Raw genomic sequence first — 20,514 nt, forward strand, 5'->3', positions numbered from 1 at the left:
GGGTAAAGTTGTCATTTTGTAGTATTTTGAACTATAATTCCCAGATTAATATATTTTTAGTCAGAGAGTTACAACTTTAAATGATTTTATTTTCTTCTGTAGAATTTAATTGATAGTTCTTATTCATATATTTTTACCATGTATAAATTATTGTGTGTTACAACACGCAATGCTTAGTTTTCTTTATTATATGTAAGTGTAATTCTTTAATCCTTATATTGGACAAAATTTGTATCTTGACATATCTGCTTAAAATAAAAAATACTTACTTTATAATTTTTACATAAAGACAAATGAGAATTTATCCTCCTGTGCCATTCTTTTTGGCTTAGCTCTAAACTTTCCCTTCTCACTGCATCAGAACTACTTCCATCCTAACTGTGTATATAGCACAGTATAATATATTGGTTCATGTTTATGTCTGTCTTCATATAACTTATACAGATATTTGTATTCCCAATTACATATATAGGCTTGCTGTGATGATGAGTTTAAAAAGGTGCGATCATTATATATACTTTTCTGCATCTTTCCGTTTTCACTAATAGTACCTTAGAGAAATCCCCCATCTAAGGAATGACTCTGCTGTCTGTCTGTAACTTTTATTCATTATTTTCATAACTCCAAAAGACTGCTTCATGGTGTGTTACATAAAATTTATTTAGCCATTCCCACATTTATCCAATATTGTCTTTCTAGTTTTTTGCCACTTTAAGCAGTGTTGCATCTTTGAATATATGTCCTTACTTCCAGATGCTTTTATTTGTGTGGGATAGATTTCCAGAAGTAGAATTGCTGGGTTTAAGAGTTTTTATATTTTTTATTTAAGTAGATGTTGCCAAATTGCTTTCTACCAAAATTTTCCACTAGCAGTGTGTGAGAATACTTTCTCCTACCTCACTGCCAGGAATTGGGCTATAGCTTTTTAAACATTTGCCAGCCCAATAAGTGTAATGTTTATCTCATTGTTATTTTTAATTTGAATTTCCCTGAGTACTAATGAGATTGGGCATCTTTTCTTACATGTGAGGACATGTAATTTTCCTCTTTTGTGAATTGTTGTTTTGATATCCTTTGCCCAAATTCTATATGGGTTGTTTGTCTTTTACAGATTGTAAGACTCGCTGTGTGTTAAAACATTAATACGTCATTACCTCTGTTGCAAATGTTTTTATTTCTCCCCAGGTACAAAAACTTTTTTATGTGAACCCCTTTATACTTTTTAGTTTTGAATTGTGAATAAGATGTTTCCCAGCTTTTTTTCCTGCAAGATTTTTATTTTTATTTTTTACACTTCACATTTGTCTTGAGTTTATTTTTGTATGTCTTATAACATTAGGGCACCCAATATTACCAGCACTTTAAAAAAATTTAATTAAGCCATCCATTTCCCACTGACTTGAGTGATTGCCCTTATTTTATTCAAAATTTTCATTTTTATGGCACTCTTTCTCAGTTTATTATTTTATTGATATTGTTCTATTTTTATATCAATACTTTACTGAGTTGTTTTCTGTGACAATAATGTTTTCATATTTGAAGCACGTTCCAAGTTACCCTTGTTTTTCATCTTTGGTTTGCAGCATTAGTTCTTATATATAAATGTGGTCATTTCTTCCTTAAAAATATAATAATATAAAAACCATTTGGATTCTAATTTGAATTACATGAAATTCATTACTTAATATAGGGGACAACTGACATGCCTATGATAGTGCTTTCTAAATATATGGTAGTGCTTATGATTTTGATAAGAATGTATAGTTTCCTTAAATTTAATTTAGTGCCAAATTATTTAATTCATTCAGAAGTATTGTATAGGTCTTGCTGCTGTTGTAATGAGAACATTTTAATCTCATTTCCATTTCTTTCTCCAGCACAAAAACTATTGATTTTTGTATACTGCTTTTGTCTCCAACCATCAGGTGGTAAATGGATAAAACAAAATATGGTATACAACAAAACATTATTTAGCCATAAAAAGGAATGAAGTACTGATTCATGCTTTAGATAATATAGATTAACCTTGAAAACATTATGCTAAGTAAAAAGAGCCAAACCCAGAAGTTCACATAGTGTATGATTCCATTTATATGAAAATGTTCAGAATAGGCAAATCCAGAGAGGCAGAAAGTAGATTAATGATTGTCAGGGGCTATGGATAGGAGAAGTTACTGCTAATGGGTGTAGGGTATCTTTTGCAGATGATGAAAATGTTCTGGAATTAGATAGTGATGATGATTATACAACCTGGTGAATAAACTAAAAACTACTGAATTGTGTATTTAAAGTATACAAGGGTGAATTTTATGATGTGTGAATTATGTCTCAGTGTTTAAAAAGAAATATGACTGTATTTATTTGTATCAGTTAGCATTGAATTTGGTATTAGGTAACAGAAAACCAGACTACCCTGGCTTGATAAAATAAGGCTTCATTTTTCTTACATAACTGGCTTGTATTGCTTCACTGGTACATTGATATCAGAACAGGTATCTCCATGATTAATTTTTGGCTTCTTTTTCATGTTTGCATATGGTTGATATGGCTCCAAGCACTGGAAGATAGAGGAAGGGGGGAAGCAACAGTGATTGTATCAGTAACTCCAAAGTAGTCTTCAGATCTCAAGGCTGGACCTTGTTAAATGGTCACTCTTGGCTGGAAGTTGGTTGGGGAAAAGGAAGTGGTGGGGAGTGAGATTTGGGTCAGAAAGTTCCTGGCACATGAGCTTTCCCATCTAGATCCTTATTTAAACTAATATCATTTAGTGTTTCACAGTTCAAAAAGATACTTGTTGTTGCGTTCGTAGTCTCAATTATATTCAAGTTGTTTTCCCAGTTCACTTAGCTTTTTTCTTTTAAAGTAGTCTACATTTTCAGGGGTTGTTTGTAGCATTTGTTTATTATGGAAAGGGGAAGAGGGAACTAATTATTCAAGACTCCATTTAGCTTTGTTTTTAACAGCTTTATTGAATTAGAATTGACATACAATAAAGTGTACATATTAAATTGTACAATTTATTAAATTTTGACCTAAGTGTACACCTATGAAAACATCAATCACCGCAATTAAGTATTTTTTATTAATGCCCCCTTTATTGAGATGTAATTGATGTGTAACATTATATTAGTTTCAGATATACAACATAATGATTTGATATTGTATATATTGCACAGTGATCACCAAAGTAAGTCTAGTAAACATCCATCAACACAAATAGTTACATTTTTTTTTTCTTGTGGTAAGAACTTTTAAAACTTTCAGTAACTTTCAAATATATAATACAACATTATTAACTGTAGTCACCATGCTGTATATTAAATCCCCTGGGCTTACTTATTTTATAACTGGAAGTTTGTACCTTTTGGTCACCTTCATCCATTTGCCCACCCTGACCCCTTGCCTCTGACAACCACCAATCCCCTCTCTGTATTTATGAGTTTGGTGTTCTGTTTTGTTTTGTTCTTAATTTTTTAGATTCCACATTTAAGAGATAGTGTAGTACTTGTCTTTCTCTGTCTGACTTATAATGCCCCACGGTCCATCCATTTTTCACAAATGACAAGATTTTCTTCTTTTTTATAGGTGAATAATATTTAATTGCATATATATAGTTAGATACATATGTGTGTGCACATATGTACATGCACACTTACATCTATATATAATATATCATGTTTTCTTTATGTAACGTGCAACCTAGTTGCTTCCTCCCATATCTTGGCTATTCTAAATAATGCTGCAATGAACATGGGAATGCAGATCTCTTCAAGACAGTGTTTTCGTTTCCTTTGGACAGATACCCAGAAGTGGAAGTGCTGGATCATGTGGTAGTTCTATTTTTAATTTTTTGAGGAACCTTCATACTGTTTTCCATAGTGGTTGCACCAATTTATATACCTACCAACACTATACAAGGGTTCCCTTTTCTCTACATTCTCACCAAGACTTATTTTTTTGATAATAGCTGTTCTAACAGATGTGAAGTGATACCTCATTTTGGTTTGATTTGCATTTCCCTGATGGTTAGTTATGTTGAGTGTCTTTTCATGTACCTATTGGCCATGTGTATGTCTTTGGAAAAATATCTATTCAAATCTTCTGCCCATTTTTAAATGGGTTTTTTTTTTTTTTTTTGCTATTGAGTGGTATGAATTCTTTATATATTTTGGATATTAACCCCTTATCAAGTATATGGTTTACAAATATTTTCTCCCATACAGTAGGTTGCCTTTTGTTGATGGTTTCCTTTGCTGTATAGAAGGTTTTTAGTTTGATATTGTCCCACTTGTTTGTTTTTGCTTTTGTTGCCTTTGCTTGTGGTATCAAATCCAAAAAATCATTGCCAAGACTAATGTCAAGGATCTTACCACCTTTATTTTCTTCTAGGAGTTTTACGGTTGCAGGTCTTACATTCAATTCTTTAATCATTTTGAGCTAATTTTTGTGAATGATGTAAGATGGTGGTCCAGTTTCATTCTTTTGCATGTGGCTGTCCAGTTTTCTCAACACTATTTATTGAGATTGTTCTTTCCTCATTGCATATTTTTGGCTCCTTTGTCATAAATTAATTGACCGTATATTCCTCAGTTTATTTCTGGGCTGTGTATTCTGTTTCGTTGATCTGTGTGTCTGTTTTGATGCAGGTGTCATACTGTTTTGAAATTAGGGAGTGTGATGCCTCCAGCTTTGTTATACTTTCTCAAGATTGCTCTGGCTATTCATGGTGTCCTATGGTTCCATACAAATTTTAGGATTGTTCTATTTCTGTGAAAAATGCCATTGGAATTTTGATAGGGATTACACTGAATCTGTAGATTGTGTTGAGTAGTATGGACATTTTAACAGTATTAATTCTTTTAATTCATGAACATGGTATATCTTTCCATTTATTTGTGTCATCTTCCATTTTTCTCATCAGTGTCTTGTAGTTTAAAATGTACAAGTCTTTGTCTCTGTTAAATTTATTCCTTGGTATTTTATTCTTTTTGTTGCAATTGTGAATAGGATTTTTGTTGTTGTTACTTATTTCTTAAAATCAACTTTATTGTGGATAGTGTTTATAAATGTTTGAACTTTAAGTGCATGGTTTTAGTTTTGACAAATGTGTAGGTTTTTGTAACCACCACCACCACGATCAAGATGAAAAACATTTTTAGCCCTCCAGAAAGTTTTGTCATGTTCCCTCCCAATCATTTACACCACCGCTCTTATCTCAGGCATCTACAGTTCTGCTTTCTGTCAGTACATGCGACAGAATTTTTAAATAGAATATATAGAATCATAAGTGTATATAATTTTGCTTCTGGCTTCTTTTGGTGAGGCATTGTCTTTAAAAGTCATGCATGTTGTTGCATGTATCAGTAGTTCTCTCTTTTTCATTGGTGCATAGCATTCTGTTGTATGGATATATTCAGTACATCTGTTCACCTGTTGTTGGACACTTAGGTTGTTACCAATTTTTGGCTATTAGAAATAAACTTCTTGAAAATTTGTCTAGAAGTCTTTGTGTGGACATAAGTTTTCATTGCCATAAATATGTCAGTCTACATTGCCTAAAAATGTCATTTCTGTATATGACTATACCATTATCATGTCTAAGAAAAATAAGAGTGATATTTTACTATGCTACTTAGTTCGTGTTCAGATTTACCCAGTTGATTCCAAAAGTCTTTCATAGTGTCTTTTCCTCCCCTTGTATGTATGAGTAATGGACCACGTCAAGGCCCATGGTTGTTATGTCTTTGTTCTCATGTAATCTAGAATACCTCATGCTCTTTTCCCTCTAAGATATTGACTTCTTTACTAGACAAGGCTGCTTATTTTTAAAACATCCCAACTTTTTTTTTTCTTTAATTGTTTCAGAGATGTTCTTTAACTTGGTCCTCTCTTTTCTGTATTCCTTGTGAACTGAAAACATAGAATGACTGTGTTTGCTGAAAATCTTTAGTTATAATTAGTTTATACTGTAAAATCTCTTCATCTTCTGATAATGTCGAGTATATTCTGAGACCAGGATGAATAGACATTTCATTTCTTATTTCATTTTGGGGAGGAAAAACGGTGCTAATTATAATACATTATAATTATATAATTATTAGATAACACATTTTATAGTACATTAGAACACATGTGGTAAGATCTAAAAGGAGTAGAAGGTTAAACAAAGATGAATTTAGGTCATCAGAAATGACTGCTTGATGTAGGATTTAGAAAATTGTAATGTAATTGGGTCCCACAGCCCCTATTATAAGTTGTATGTATATGCTACAGTGTCACTACCTCAATATTTTAATCTCTTTTCATAACTAATATCTAAGGAGAAAGGGGGAAATTTTCCACTTCAAAGCCTGCCCATTAGATGACAGAGTTCTTGGTCTCCAATTTTGTTTTCCCTGTGCATGAAAAAAACCCACTGGGTAAATTTGGAACAATTTTAACATCAAAATGAATAACTGTAATTGATTATAGAAAATCTCTGGATCCACAGGGCTACTCGGAAAGACAGAAAGAGAGAGAAACTGACTTGCTACTCCAGGAATGTACATAGGAGAAACTCCTTATTCTGAAAAAACGGTTAAGTAAAGGTAAAGAATTAAGCATTTCTGCTGCATTTTTAGGCAGAGCTATAGTTTATCCTTGCTTGTAAGTAGAAGTTGTTTTTTTTTTTTTTAATAGAAAAATGCCAGTGAATAAATAGGGAAGAAATAAAAGAATTAGAAAATTACCATTTTGCAATCACTGATGAAATAACTGATTCAGAAACGGATCATCAATGGATTCTAACACCATTAAATGAAAGATATTTTGGGCAACAATATCACTCTACAAATTGTAAAGGGAAAGATCTGGTAAATCTTACCATCTTATTAACTAAATGATCAGATTCATCATCACTAACAGTGGAAAAAAATTGAATTTATGTTCCCACTTCAGCGGGAACATATAAAGTACACAACATTGCTTATAAACTATCTGTGCAAAAAATGTTTAACCATAAATTAATGAAGCATTTAAGACAATTTTCATTTCACAAGACCTGAATACTCCATGTTGGTATGCTCTGTGTAGTCTGTTTTTCCTTTTATCGGAATTACTAGTTTAGGCAGCCTCTTCACTGTGGCCTTTGTCTAACAATGCTCTTGTATTCAAAATCTGAAGTTTATCTCCTTTGTCTAACAGTGCTCTTGTATTCAAAATCTGAAGTTTATCTGCTATACTAATTCTCTTTGTTTCTTCTTTTGACTAGGCGGGTGTGTATGTATGTTTTGGGGTGGAGTGGAGTGGTTGGTACACTTGCTCAGTGCTTATCTTGTTCCAAGTTCTCCAGTTGTTGATTTTTACATGTTGGTGATAACACTTTTGTTAATTTCTATGTTTCGTGGTAAAGTTTTAATGGAAGTATGTGGATGTCAAAAATATAAAATAGCAAAATTTTGTTATAATTTTTTTCTTTCTCTAAATTGCAGTGCTTAAGAAAAGTACATCTAATATATACATATATGTCTGTTTAGGCATATAATGCATCTGAAAAGATACTGACACAATTGGTTACAATTGTGGGTCCAGTTGCCTTTGGGATAAGGGGTTGTAGGAGTCTTACTTTTCATTATGTATCCTTATTTACTTTTTAACCCCCACCCCCCAAATTTAAGATCTTCTTTTGTATTGAAACACATATATCTGTGTGTGCACATACATCCATTAAAAATGCTGTTTCCGTCTTAACTGATACGTTTAGCAGGAGCAATAATTTTCAGTTTGTGGGCTTCATTTTTGTGGACTAATCTGAACTCTCATGACATTTCTATTATTCTAGTTAAGCTCATGTATGTTGGTTAGAATGCCAGCTCCAGGTCAGGGAAATCTTTGCTTTGGTAAGCAGTAACCAAAAAAAAAAAGTGTTTCTGCATATTTATTTGAGTGAAATTATAGAAATGTGTTTTATTTGAATGGGTTACGTGGGTCAGCTCATGTTTCAGCAGCTCAACTTCCTCCCACCTCATAAAGCACTGGAGATGAGAATATTAATTTATTCCTTTATATCGTTTGTTCTGCACTTAACATCATTTGTATCTATTCATCATTTCAGTATATTACTTTCTCATTAAAATTCTTCTTCAATAGTCCTTCTATTTTTCAAGTATTTCTTAGTTTATCTTTACATTTTTCTTAGTGCTGTCAAAGGAGTTATCTAGAGATATGTTGGGTCCAGACATTACTTTTGTCCTTTACTTCCTATCCATCTGCATCAGTGAAGATAATAGTAGGCTGTATTGAGAACCAAATAGAGTATGAGATAGTACCTGTCATAGATATATAAAGCATCTGGAAGAGAAAAAACATGAGCTTTAAGGTATATACACATTTTTGGTAATTTATTTTAAAGAGAAAAAAAATCCCATTAAAAACTTGAGCCTCTTTGTTTTTGTGCTGTTTCTGGCATAGTCTTTATAAATGCAAAACAAAAATAAACAGTTCACCAAGAGCTGGAAAATCCATCCATTATTGAAACTCTTTGTGGGGTCAGTTAACATTTATCCCAACATTTATCCCAACATGTATTGGGATACATGATTTTTCTTCAAAGTACAAGTTGATTAAAAAAAAAAAGAAAAGAAAATCTAGAGTTCTAGCTCTTTAAAGTGAACGTATTTTTATTTGGGTAAATTAGAGTACTGGAGGAATGTGTGAATTTTGCAAGAGCCTTACCAGTGTAGTCTAAAAGTCAATTATGAATCAGTGTTTTCCCCTGGCATTGCCACTTAATCGCTTGGTGACCTTGGCCTCATACACCAAATTCTGCATTTATTAAATGGGAATACTAGAATCTCTTTTGGCTACAGGGGTGGAAAAACCAAGAGAGTAATGTGAAATTATGTGCTTTTTACTACATACATTGCTGCTAATGTTGAATGAGTCTGTAAAATTGAAATGATTAGTGAATAATTTGACTGTAAATTGTTGCTGACACATATATTCAAATCATTGAAAATTTCCTGAAAATTACGTAATATGTCTTAGTTATTTGTGTGCTACCAATAAGTGCTATGATTTCACTAGTTGAACGTAAAGATGTTATTTGGAATAATTAAATGCATGTGTTGTTCCTTAATGGGTAGAGTGCTCTTTGAAGTGAATGTTATAATTTGTAAATGTGATTTATTTGGGGAGATAAGCATATTGCTTTCTTTTTTTTTAATTGAAGTATAGTTGATTTAGGATATTGTGTTAGTTTTAGGTGTACAGAAGAGTGATTCAGTTATACATAGATATATATCTATTTTTTTCAGATTCTTTTCCCTTATTGGTTAAATATTGGGAAATATTTAAAATATTGAGTATAGTTCCCTGTGCTATACAGTAGGTCCTTGTTGGTTATCTATTTTATATATAGTATCAAGTTGGCCAAAAAGTTTGTTTGATTTTTTTCTGTAAGATGGCTCTAGTAGAGCTTAGTTGTTTTTAACTTCACTTGAAACAATTTTGTTAGGTTGTATGTGACAGCTGTCATATCAGTGTGCGTTTAAAAAAAGACTTATCAAAATTGGTGAATTTTTGTGTAGCCATTTTAATATTGAAGATGGAAGAAAAAACAACATTTGCAGCATATTATGCTGTATTATTTCAAGAAAGGTAAAAAAACGCAACTGAAACAAAAAAAAGGTTTGTGCAGTGTATGGAGAAGGTGCTGTGATTGATCGAATGTGTCAAAAGTGGTTTGTGAAGTTTCGTGCTGGAGATTTCTTGCTGGACGATGCTCCAAGGTCGGGTAGACCAGTTGAAGTTGATGGCGATCAAATCAAGACATTAATTGAGAGCAGTCAATGTTATACCACGCGGGAGATAGCCAACATACTCAAAACATCCAAGTCAAGCGTTGAAAATCACTTGCACCAGCTTGGTTTTGTGAATCACTTTGATGTTTGGGTTCCACATAAGTGAAAAAGATCTTCTTGACCATATTTCCCCATGCAATTCTCTACTGACATGTGAACGTTCTGTTTTTAAAACAAATTGTAGTGGGCGATGAAAAGTGGTGATACTGTGCAGTAATGTGGAATGGAAGAGATCACGGGGCAAGCAAAATGAAACACCACCAACCACAGCAAAGGCTGGTCTTCATCCAAAGAAGGTGATGTTTTGTATATGGTGGGATTGGAAAGGAGTCCTCTATTATGAGCTCCTTCCAGAAAACCAAACAATTAATTCCAACTAGTACTGCTCCCAATTAGACCAGCTGAAAGCAGCACTTGATAAAAAGCATCCAGAATTAGTCAACAGAAAACGCATAATCTTCCATCAGGATAATGCAAGACCCTGTGTTTCTTTGATGACCGGGCAAAAACTGTTACAGCTGGGCTGGGGAGTTCTGATTCATGTGCCATATTCACCAGATGTTGCACCTTTGGATTTCCATTTATTTCGGTCTTTATAAAATTCTCTTAATGGAAAAAAATTTCAGTTTCCTGTAAGACTGTAAAAGGCACCTGTAACAGTTCTTGGCTCAAAAAGTTAAAAAGTTCTGGGAAGATGGAATTGTGAAGTTGCCTGAAAAATGGCAGAAGGTAATGGAACAAAACGGTGAATATATTGTTCAATAAAATTCTTGGTGAAAACGAAAAATGTGTCCTTTATTTTTACTTAAAAACCGAAGGAACTTTTTGGCCAACCCAATAGCGTGTATATGTTAATCCCAAACTCCTACTTTATCTACCACCCCCCACCCCCACCCGCCCCTTCTCTTTGGTAACCATAAGTTTGTTTTCTAAGTCTGTGGGTCTATTTCTTTTTTTGTATAGAGGTTCATTTGTTTTTTGTTTCTTTTTTTTTTCCCAGATTCCACATATAAGCAATTTTGTCTTTCTCTGTCTAGCCTTGTAAATGTGATTTTTTTTGTTATTAGTTTGTAAGAGGCCAAATAATTTTTTGTAGTAATATAGATCTGAAGTTGTGGGAAGAGACAAGTTTTCAGTTCAGGGCTTTTATTTAAACAAATTTTTAAGAGAGCTTACTCTTCCTGATTACCAAGATCTTGTAATGGGAATCGGAAAAAGTATAGAAAATACAAGTAAGCAAAAAAGGAAAAAGTTATAATCTCACTACCCAGTAGGTAACTTCTATTATAGCATTTTGATGTTTATCCTTCTAGTCTTTTTTGTTTGTGTTACAGGTTTACACACAAGCACAAGAGTTAATTCTAAATACACATTGGTTACTTTTTTCAATTAAAAGTAACTTTTTGTGACAGAAGCTTTTTTTTTTTTTTTTTTTTTTTTGGGCTGCTTTGGGTCTTTGTTACTGCATGCCGGCTTTCTCTAGTTGTGGCTACTCTTCATTGCGGCGCACGGGCTTCTCATTGCGGTGGCTTCTTTTGTTGCGGAGCACGGGCTCCAGGCCTGTGGGCTTCAGTAGTTGCAGCACGTGGGCTCTAGGGTGCGTGGGCTTCAGTAGTTGTGGCGCACAGGCTCAGTAGTTGGGGCTCACAGGCTCTAGAGTGCAGGCTCAGTAGTTGTGCATGTGGGATCTTCCCGGACCAGGTATTGAACCCATGTCCCCTGCACTGGAAGGCGGATTCTTAACCATTGCGCCACCAGGGAAGTCCCAGAGATGTTCTTTGAATTTTTTGGTTTTTTTGAATTCTTTTTAGCATTGCAGTCATTTGTTCAAACTGATTTTAGGGAGAAATGTAGTAAATAAAACTGATAAAAGTGGAGCTGCTTTGTTGAAAGTGGGATGGAAATACAAAACTTCGGTATTTGGCTTTCTTCACTAGCCTGAACAATCTGCCTTTGAGATACCTCTGAAGAACTCTAGGGCTTCTTATAGGAAGTGTAATTGAAAATTAGCATTTGCTAACATTTTTAACAGCTGCAGAGTATTCCCTTATATGGCGTCTGTGACAGCCCTATAGGTGTTCTGCTTAGATCTCCCTGGGAAGAAACCTACCTTTAAGGAATATTGTTAATTGACAGCCTCCAGGCCACAGAGCCTTTGGGATATGCTGCAGCATTGAGCCATGGCCACATTCTTCCTGGGCAGCTCCCTGCCAGTAACTGAGCACAGCAGGATACTAGGGTCTAGCTGTTTCTTCCCAATGTGGGACTTCTCTAAGGCAGTCTTTGTGCCTAAGCTCCCTGTTGGGCTGGCAGACCGGAGCTGCACTGGTCTGAGGCTCAAACACTATAGTCAGACCTGCATTGCAGCCTGAAGGCTTTCTCTGCCTATTCAGCTCCTGCTCATTCTCCCCTTAATTCTTTTTTTTTTTTTTTGACTGTACAGCATGTGGGATCTTACTTCCCGGACCAGGGATCCAACCTGCGCCCCCTGCATTGGAAGTGCAGAGTCTTAACCACTGGACTGCCAGGGAAGTCCCTCCCCTTCATTCTTTTTTTTTTTTTTAACAGATTATTTTTTTTAAATTAATTAATTTATTTATTTATTGGCTGTGTTGGGTCTTCGTTTCTGTGCGAGGGCTTTCTCTAGTTGTGGCAAGCGGGGGTCACTCTTCATCGCAGTGCGCAGGCCTCCCACTATCGCGGCCTCTCTTGTTGCAGAGCACAGGCTCCAGGCGCGCAGGCTCAGTAATCGTGGCTCACGGGCCCAGTTGCTCCGCGGCATATGGGATCTTCCCAGACCAGGGCCGGAACCCGTGTCTCCTGCATTGGCAGGCAGATTCTCAACCACTGCGCCACCAGGGAAGCCCCTCCCCTTCATTCTTTTTTTTTTTTTTTAAATTATTTATTTATTTATTTATTTATTTTTGGTTGTGTTGGGTCTTCGTTTCTGTGCGAGGGCTTTCTCTAGTTGCGGCAAGCGGGGGCCACTCTTCATCGCGGTGCGCGGGCCTCTCACTATCGTGGCCTCTCTTGTTGCGGAGCACAGGCTCCAGACGCGCAGGCTCAGTAGTTGTGGCTCACGGGCCTAGTTGCTCCGCGGCATGTGGGATCTTCCCAGACCGGGGCACGAACCCATGTCCCCTGCATCGGCAGGCAGATTCTCAACCACTGCGCCACCAGGGAAGCCCAATTCTTGATAGGCATTTTTCATGATGAATTTCTTCACCTTCTAACTCGCTCTTGGGTCTCATTCCCAGAGAACCTGACCTGATGCACATCCAGGCGTGTGTTTACTAAATATATTTAAGAGTTATAGATGTAATACATGTCCGTGGTTTTAAAAAAAGCAGAGAAATGCACAAAATGAAAAGTAAAATATCTACCCCTTTCCAAAACCCTCAGAAAACCATCTTTACAAGTTAATTTTTATACCAATATCATGTTCTCACTTATATCATTATTTCTTGATTTATCAACTTTAGGTAGTATCTGTTATCTTACTGTTTTGAAAGATCAGGGAATTAGTGTATCTAACATTCCTTTTATCTTTCCTCCTCCATCTTTTAATTTTTGTTAACTCGTGATGTTATTATTTTTACCTCATCAAAGCTTTGTTTATACTTAGTTATATATCTGTAATTTAGACTGTTTTGACTATAAATTGATTTTAAAAGTGATTTTAAACAATAGCATCTGCTATATTATAATTATATAAGTATAATTTAGTTGTGAACCAAGTGATTTTTTGAAACTATAAAGGAGGAATGTTGTTCTGTATATTTTAGCTTCTGCCAAAGAATGTCTTCAAGTTTCATTCTAGATGCTCAGCTATCTCTGTTCCTTCTTGATCATGTTGTCTTCTTTATGGTTAAGAACACAAGCCACACTACTTGGGGTTGAAGCTCAGCATCAGTAGTTACTGGTAATGTGATTTTGAGCAAGTTACTTAAGCTCTCTGTGCTTAAGATTTCTGATCTGCAAAATTGGTGTAGCAGTTCTTATGTTGGCTTTTGATTGCCAATTAAGAAATTACCACGGGCTTAGCATCTTACAGTTTCCATAGGTCAGAAATTCAGTGGGCTAGGCCGAGTCTGTGCAGAGTCTCACAAGGCCCAAATCTGTTGGCAGGGCTGGTTCCTTTCTGGAAGCTTTAGGAGAGAAACCATTTCCTTGATCATGCATATTGTTGGCAGAATTGATTTCCAAGTGGTTGTAAGGACTGAGGTCCCTTTTCCTCCTGGCTGTTGACTTGGGAGAGGGGAGTCATTCTCAGCTTTTAGAGGCCACTCACATTCTTTCGGTTATGGTCCACTTCATATCAGAAACAGCAATGGAAGGTCGAGTCCCTCTCAAGCTTTAAATCTCTCCTGTGTCTTCTGCTGATCCTTGATCTTCTGCCGTCTTCTTTTTTAAGGGCCCATGTTATTTGCATTTGTGCCTACCCGTATAATCTATGATAATCTCCCTGTTTTAAAGTTCCTAACTCGTTTTCCATATAGTGAGATGTGTACAGGAGTAACTGCAGGGAGTAGAGATGATGGGGGCCAAAATCTTGCCTACTATAGTCCTCGCTCTGGCCTCTGTGATCCATATCCATCTCACATGTAAAATACATTAACCCCACCTCAAGGTCCCCAAAGGTCTCATCCTTCTTAGAGTATCAATTCAGAGTTCAGAGTCTCATCTAAATCTCATCAGCTCAGAAGTCCCATGTTTCATATCTATTGATAAATTGTATACATCATGTATGGATGAAGCTCTCTTATTGTGGACCTGTGAAACCAAAAAAATCGTTATCTATTCCAAAAATACAGTGGTGGGACAGCCTTAGGATGACAGTTATTAGTCATTTCAGTTCAAAAGGGAGAAAATAGAAAGAAAAGAAAGCAGTCACAAGTCCCAAGTAACTTTAAAAACCAGCTGGGGAAATACCACTAGATTTTAAGACCTGGGAATAATCCTCTGTGGTTGGGACCTTTACCCTCTGGGCTTGCATCTCTGCCCTCTCTTTGGTTATTTTTGTTGTTTGTTTTTTCATCTTTTGTTTTCCCTTAGATTTGTTGATTTTTGGCTGTCTATCCATACTCATGAAAGAAAGATTAAGTTGGTCAGTGAGGTTCTCTCCTGTAGGTTTGTTTCATTCATAGGTTCCTTCCTTAGACTGTGGCATGTGGTAGGCTTCTTTATTTACTCTAAGGCATGAATTCTCAAAGGGGTAAAAATTGATTATGGGGGTAAAAAAAAAGTGGCCCCTTTTAAGTATATATCACAGATATACATATAGTATACAAACAGATACACAGTATATCTGTGGTACTAAAATTTCATGGAGGGGGTGATCGGGGAAAATGTTTAAAAAGCTCCTTAGTGGGTTGATAATGGAAAGAAAGGTGGGAAAAGTGCTTTTTAAGGTATATATGGTTGAGGAGGAGGCAGACTGTTAGGTAGCCACAATTGCCAAACTCATCGTAGCTTATGTGGGGAGTGGAATGCTTTAGTGTTTCAACTGCTTCTCCGCTTTTTTTTTTTCAGTCTTCAACACCCACCCTAGGAACCCTCCACAGACCTGCACACTTAATTTTGAGTAATAGCCTTCTGATTTTAAAAACTGTGATTCATAGTATAATTTACATTGAAACTTAGCACGCACACACACACACACACACACACACACACACACACATATATATATAAATTTATAAATATATAACTGAGTAAAAGTTCCATGAAATGGTATATACCCTCGCTTTGTATTTTCTGTTTTATTCATTATTGACTGTTAGAGATTGCTAGTTGTAACCCAACAAAATTATTTCAAACCTATTTGAAGAGCACTTTAGTGCCTGGGCTTAATCCTGAGGCTAACAGCCATTGCTCTCAGCTTTTTCTTTAAGCAGGGAGAGTTGACTGAATCATTTGGAATGCAGTTCATTAATTACTGATGTACTGATTTATATTCTGGATGATACCTCACCTTCACCTCCTGCTTTGTGTTTTAAGCTTGGAGCCTCTCTTTGACTTTGTTGGAAAGATGCAAACTGCTATCTTGGTTGTGGTTCCCTTTGCTCACTTTTTATTAATCTGATTTTTTTATTTTCCAGGTATCACCCAAAATTTCTGATATGATGATGGAATACTTTTTCTTCCATACGTTTGTGATTTGATTTATATTCTTAAGGCACATTTGTGTGCTCAGTCTGCCATCTTGAATTGGAAGTCCTTTAGTTTATTTAACAGGCCTCAAATGTTATATTTTGGTGTTTTCTAATTTTTCTAAAAGTTTATGATTGTTAAATCTGTGTGCATAGCCATGATTATTTTTAAGAATGTTTATAACATGTTGACTGCCTGTGTGACAGATCTACTTACCTGCAAAATCTTTAATTCCCCCTTTCACTGATGCTAACTGGTTGAGCCATGGATAAGATAGGTTGTCACTGGAGAAGCTGCCAGAAGTTTTTGAATTCCAGTTCTGTAACTTATTAGCTCTCTACCTTTGGGCAAATTACCTCATTTCTCTTTACCTGTTTGCTTATTCTAAAGCAAGGTTAGTAATATGTACCTTTTAGGGTGTTGTGATAATTAACTGTTAGGGCATATTTTAAAAAAATCTTTTAAGACAGTGCTTGGCATGTAGTAAGCATTTAATAATTGTTACTTGTCTATATCATCATCATAACCATACTCATCTATACATATGTGTCTTTTTGCATAAGAAGAAAGAAACGTCATTTTATTTTATCCTCTTGAACAGTTTTTAATCTAGGTTTCATAGATGAACAAGTTCCTCCTTTTTTGGGGGGGTTGTTTTCAACCTACTTGATTTTTATTTAAAAAATCTAATTATTTTTTGCTTTGCTTGAATTATTAAGCTGGGAAATTGACATAGCTAAGAATGAGTTAACTAAACTAAGGAGAGAAAGGGTGAGAGGTGACTAGAGAACCATCAGTTAGGATGAAGGGTTGGAGATTGTAAACCATATTCACTTACTTGGGCCTTGTGGATATTAGATAAAGGTAGGGGATATAGAGTTGGATTGTCTGGGTAAGAACATTGATTCCACAACTTACTGGCTATGTGACTTGGGGTGAGTTGCTTAACTTTTCGGTGCCTCAGTTTCATCATCTGTGAAGTGGAGATAATAAGGGATGTTGTGAAGATCCTATGAATTGACACATATAAATTGCTTAGAAGAGTTAAGCTGTTAGTAGTTTTAATATGTTGCTGGGATTTTGAATTGTGTTTGGCGTTCAGGGTTTGTGTAAGTGTAAGAAATACAGGGTTGAAATAAGGGTGAGATTTTTATATTGAAAGGAGACATGTACTATGTTTTCTACTCTTTAGAAGTGAAATAGCATTTGGAACAAAGGAATTATCTAAGTTAATGAATATTTCATTAACACAATAATACTTTAATCATTGGGCCTTCTAGGGTTGTTCTTAGGTGTCTGGGGCCACACCTGGTCACTGCTATGGTGACTTGTTGCTAGTTGTCTCATTTAATAGCTATTAAAATATTTCTCTTTCATTTTTGTTATGCCTTGTTTTTTGAATTTCTGCTTTAGTAATTAACAGTAATTAGCCCATTTATTTATTTATTTAGATTTTATTGACGTATAGTTGATTTACAATGTTGTGTTAATTTCTTCTGTACAGTAAAGGGGCTCAGTTATACATATATATATATTTTTTTATTGGCATATAATTGCTTTACAGTGTTGTGTTAGTTTCTGCTGTACAACGAAGTGAATCAGCTATATGTATACATATATCCCCTCCCTCTTGAGCCTCCCTCCCGTCCCCCCTCCCAATCCCACTCATCTAGGTCATCACAGAGCATGGAGCTGAGCTCCCTGTGCTATACCCAGGTTCCCACTAGCTATCTATTTTACACACGGTCGTGTATTTATGTCAAACCTAATCTCCCAATTCATCCCGCCCTTCCCTTCCCACCCTGTGTCCATACCTTCGTTCTCTACACCTGCGTTTCTATTCCTGCCCTGGAAGTAGGTTCATCTGTACTATTTTTCTAGGTTCCACATATATGCATTAATACACGATATGTGTTTTTCTCTTTCTGACTTACTTCACTCTGTATGACAGACTCTAGGTCCATCCACATCTCTACAAATGACCCAATTTCGTTCCTTTTTATGGCTGAGTAATATTCCATTGTATATGTGTACCACATCTTCTTTGTCCATTCATCTGTCAGTGGGCATTTAGGTTGTTTCCATGACCTGGCTATTGTAAATAGTGCTGCAGCGAACATTGGGGTACATGAATATGGGGTACATAATCCAAAAGATTTTGGATTATGGTTTTCTCCAGGTATATGCCCAGTAGTGGCATTGCTGGGTCATATGGTGGTTCTATTTTCAATTTTTTAAGGAACTATTCTCCCTAGTGGCTGTATCAATTTACATTCCCACCAACAGCGCAAGAGGGTTCCCTTTTCTCCACACCCTCTCCAGCATTTATTGTTTGTAGATTTTTTGATGATGGCCATTCTGACTGGTGTGAGGTGATACCTCATTGTAGTTTTGATTTGCATTTCTCAGTAATTAGTGATATTGAGTATCCTTTCATGTGCCTCTTGGCCATCTGTATGTCTTCTTCGGAGAAATGTCTATTTAGGCCTTCCACCATTTTTTGATTGGGTTGTTGGTTTTTTTTGATATTGAGCTGCATGAGCTGTTTTTATATTTTGGAGATTAATCCTTTGTCTGTTGCTTTGTTTGCAAATATTTTCTGCCATTCTGAGGGTTGTCTTTCGTCTTGTTTATGGTTTCCTTTGCTGTGCAAAAACTTTTAAGTTTCATTAGGTCCCATTTGTTTATTTTTGTTTTTATTTTCATTACTCTTGGAGGTGGGTCAAAAAAGATCTTGCTGTGATTTATGTCAAAGAGCATTCTTCCTGTGTTTTCCTCTAAGGGTTTTATAATGTCCGGTCTTACATTTAGGTGTTTAATCCATTTTGAGTTTATTTTTGTGTATGATGTTAGGTAGTGTTCTAATTTCATTCTTTTACATGTAGCTGTCCAGTTTTCCTAGCACCACTTATTGAAGAGGCTGTTTTTTCTCTATTGTATATTCTTTTTCATATTCTCTTCCATTATGGTTTGTTATAGGATATTGAATATAGTTCCCTGTGCTATACAGTAGGGCCTTGTTGTTTATCCATCCTATACTTAATAGTTTGCCTCTGCTAATGCCAGACTCCCATTCCTTCCCTCCCCTAGTTCCTATTAAAAATTTTTTTTTTCTTTGAAGTTGTACAAAGTTTAAAGTTAAAATATGTACAAAATAGAATCTTACATTACATTAATTTATAGTTTCTTTTTAGAGTATGTTACTCCAAATATTTTTTTTTCTAGTTTTTGAGTATTAGGTACTCAAAAGTATTAGATTTTTAGTAATTTCAGTATGTTTTACCTAGTTATCCTATTTGTAGTAACTTTTTCCTGATTAAAAACGCTTTGGGTAATACTTTTTATGCATTCTGTTTATTTACATGAATTAGATGTTTGAGTATAATTTTAGAAATAGATTTTTCAAGACTGCTAAGTTTTGTGTCCTATTTTTTCCTTTAGTCATGTATATTCATTAAATATCAATTTTGAAGTTACTTTGCAGATACAAGTTTGTTTTTGAAAGTTTTTTATTGCAGAATTGCACACTATTCCATGACTTCGCTGGTTAACCCTGGCTAGCTGTGCATCTCTTTATGAGAATGAATTTCCCCAGTATAGTCTTTGAAGAAAAGATGTCTATCTCTGATGAATTGCCAAAAGAATGATTTTTCTTAAAAACAGTAGAATGTCTTTTATATTTACTATGCCTGCACATCTTTATCTATGTAGTGTGTGTGACACGTACACACATGCATGTGCCATATGTGCATTGAAAAACGTTTTAATCTACCACATTTAGGGTCAACTTTTTTGTTAGTAGAATTGTGTGAAAATTTGGCAGTTTTTATTATAGCATATTATGTTCATTCATTACCCTTGATGGCCCATTGCTAAATGTAGTTCTGATTATTCTTATTTCCTTTCCTGTATCAGTTTTGTGCATTAATAAACAAGCTGTGCATCTATTCTTTGTATTCTGTGTTATTAGTTATAAGCTTGATTTTGATATTTATAGAACACAATAACATTTTGATTCAAGAATATCAAATATTCCTTTTGTTACAGAGTAGTTACCCTGTTAAAGGTAGGTGAGTTTTTCATTTCATTTGGGTAATGTGCTCTGTTGAGCTTAGGTTGTTAATTGATAGATGTGGTATCCTCTCTGTGAGAGCTTTTAAAATGCATAACACGTATTTCGGAAAGCAGCTGTTGCTATGGCAACTCTCGGGTCACTTGCAGCTCAGCTTACATGATTGGCTGTTAATGGAGTCTAATATGCTTGAGAAGAGAATTGAGCAAATGAAAGAGGGTTTTGAAGGAATCCTCTTAAACCTCTTGAAGTTTAACAGACTAGCACACAAAAATTTAACACTTATATTACTGTTAAAGAATTTACTGGAAGTAGTTTTATGAATAATGAAAATGAGACAGGAAAAATATTTGAAAAAATAATTTTCCGAACCCTTTTAAAAAGCATGTTGGAAGCTTTTGTTGTCACTTTTTCTAATTTTACTATTGTTTAAAGAAACACTCTCAAAGC

The 20,514-nt window shown here is 35.2% G+C and overlaps 1 protein-coding gene across 3 annotated transcripts in view; it reads left to right on the top strand.

Moving 5' to 3' along the window:
- STAG1 (STAG1 cohesin complex component) overlaps positions 1-20,514 on the top strand; it is a gene marked incomplete at its 3' end in the record, with an annotated part of 436,193 nt that overhangs the window by 50,966 nt on the left and 364,713 nt on the right. The window lies entirely within an intron of this gene.

This window comes from Balaenoptera borealis, assembly GCF_965194805.1.
Source record: "Balaenoptera borealis genome assembly, chromosome: 5".
Classification (NCBI taxonomy): domain Eukaryota; kingdom Metazoa; phylum Chordata; class Mammalia; order Artiodactyla; family Balaenopteridae; genus Balaenoptera; species Balaenoptera borealis.